This window comes from Austrofundulus limnaeus, unplaced genomic scaffold (assembly GCF_001266775.1).
Source record: "Austrofundulus limnaeus strain Quisiro unplaced genomic scaffold, Austrofundulus_limnaeus-1.0 Scaffold575, whole genome shotgun sequence".
Classification (NCBI taxonomy): domain Eukaryota; kingdom Metazoa; phylum Chordata; class Actinopteri; order Cyprinodontiformes; family Rivulidae; genus Austrofundulus; species Austrofundulus limnaeus.
In genome coordinates, this window is record NW_013952977.1 from 197,908 (window position 1) to 200,681 (window position 2,774).

The window sequence follows — 2,774 nt, forward strand, 5'->3', positions numbered from 1 at the left end:
CTGTTAACAGTGAACACCAGAGGGCGCAATTAACAGTTTTCTTTGAGGCACCGAAATTAGAGATGTGTTTCGGTTCGTGTACTACCGTTTATATTCGCCCCGGTGCCATACTGGAACCGAGTTTCAGTACCCAACCCTACTTTCCAGTCAAAAAAAGGACACTTTCTGTTGTCAGGGGTCAGGGCTTTTRTTTATTTTATTTGATGATGTCATATAGCCACATGGTATGGTCAGGCAAGCAACATGGATTACTCATACCAAGTTTGGTGCATTTTAGCCTTTCTTTGTGAAAGTTACAGCTGTCAGAAATTGTAACGAACGAATGGACGGAGAGCATTTCCAAGTCCCTCGCCTCGGCAACATGGGACAAAAAAGGGGATTGTGCTGTAGTCCATACAGCTGGTTTGTTCTTTCTCTACTGGGGTTGTATGGTGTTCTCCCTGAATGGTAATTATGACAGAAACAAAAAGAACATTTACACACAAAGGCAGGTTTRGAGTGAATGGGTCTGCTCCTGTGCACAGCAAGTGTTCTGGCACCAACTGTGGTTTTATGGGAGATTATATGAGGCAATTATGATAGAAAACGTGCAGAGGGGAGAAAAGAAGGGATATGCTGGTGCTAGAGAGAGAGAGAGAGACAAGATCTGTACTCTGTAGATGTTCTGTCTGTCTGGCCACTGTAAGCTTCACTAAGAGCTGGTGCTGAGACAGACATCAGGCATCACAAAAGTATTCAAGCATGCAGTTTGGTCAAGCACACACTGGCCTTCACACTCACAGGGAGTTCAACTGCATTCCAAAACTCTGAAGGCTACAACTTTTTTACTCAAGCCCTTTCATGCACGAATTATAACTTCAGCCAGGATTTTCTTTCCAAAGTGTTTCAATTTAATAAGGACATTTTAAAAAATGGTGTATTTATTTTTTTAATATTTATTTGTGCATTTCCACATGTCCACTCATGGACAGCATAAGTTCTGAGTTGATGATATACTGTATAATATAATGTTTTAGAATATTTTGACATTGCTTAAGAGAATGCACCGTAAAACTTTTCATTCTCATCTCATTCTAATATTCACTACTGTCTCAACCCTTACTTCACTCCTCATWTAACTTCTTCATCTCATTTTTTTTCTACRTCTTATCCTAGCTTCTCCTTTTTAGTGGAAATGTTTTCATTTACAAAAATAACAACACTGCACATAATACCTCAGGCCCATGCTCATTCATATTTTCAGACCCCATGGTAGTGCTGGGCAGTACGATCAAAATTTTWTATCACAGTATTTTTACCRATTTTWTGTATCAYGGTATTATTAGAYGGKRTTTTTTTTCATCACAGCTCAGCTGATGTTAAAATAAACAAATGCTGCTTATTGATCAGCAGACTGCAGTCAGCTGTCATTACTCACTTTCTGCAACACAACGATTTCATGACTTTTTTCTTTTACTGTACCTCTGTCTGTGTTGTGTTTTCACTCCTGTCTTTTGTTCCTTCCCTGGTTGTAAACATCAGTCACACATTCTGGGGTTGAGCCACGTTAGCAGTGAGGGGAGGCAGGTACAGTCGTGAATGAAGAGGGTTGAGCAAAGCTCATTATCAGGCAAATTTACTGCTTGCATGAAGTCTATCTTTGCACGTCACTGTGTATTCTGCATTCAGCAATGCAAATATTAGAYTGTTTTTATGTTGTTGTTGTTTTTGTATTTAGTCAGCCAATGTGAGCATCAGAATCACCACTAGATGTGGCTGTCRTCTTTTTGAAACTTCTGATTTCAAAATAAAATCCACGTGTATCGTGTGTCCACATACGTATGCTTGATGCTACATGTTACCATCTGCTTCCCAAACAGAACCATGCATTCTGACAGCCTTTGTGTAGAAATATATCCATATACTGATAAATATAGCTGGGATTTCGACAAAATTAGTCCGCCTTATGGTGTCTTATTTTGAAAATACGGATGTTCCTTTTCCTGTTGGTGTGATGTGATCTCTGTAGATTGACTCCAGAGCAGCTCCGGCGTCCGGCAAAAATAGGACTGGATCCAATTTTGGTGGATCGGCATTTGCTCACCAAAGTCTGCAATTTGCATTAATTGAATCTTATTTGGCTAATCTTATATCTAAAGATACATTTAAGATATCTTGAACTGGATTCTCCATACAACCCTCATACAATGATAAAACAGACGTTATTTATACTAGTCAGAATGTAATTAGAGCTATCTCAAATAAGTATTTTGCCTTGTCAAAATATATTTAAAGACATATTTATTTGTGTGTGTGTGGGGGGGGGGGTTTCATTCATAAAACAAAACAATCTATGTGCAGCATTAAAAATCAAAGTAAATCACACCCTGAATGGAAAGGATGCAGAGTGAAGAAAAAACTCTTATCATATCTGCCCCTAGTTTCAAAAAACAACTTAAACAAACAAACAAGCTCAAGCAGGAAAGATCTCGCAATTTAAAAATATATATGCCGGTAAATATAAAATACATAATTTTATTATTATATAATCTTAAATAGCTAAAATGTCTAGTCATAACACAATTTCAGATATCTGTAATGTGTTCAAGTGTCACAAGTGTTTGACTTTGACAACTTGGGTGTGAAAAAACTACAGTTGTTAAAGCTTCACTCTGCGCGACGTATGGCAGGAGGTAGGGAAGAAATGATCCTGCAACACTATTTACTTTTTCACAGGAGGGAAATTTTGAGGGTTTATTCTATAGGCTTTAAAACGCTAATATACTGTATTAATA

General features: G+C 37.8%; 1 protein-coding gene across 2 annotated transcripts in view; it reads right to left on the minus strand.

The window, feature by feature from the left end:
- Positions 1-2,774, minus strand: part of man1a2 (mannosidase, alpha, class 1A, member 2) — a gene marked incomplete at its 3' end in the record, with an annotated part of 171,924 nt that overhangs the window by 125,189 nt on the left and 43,961 nt on the right.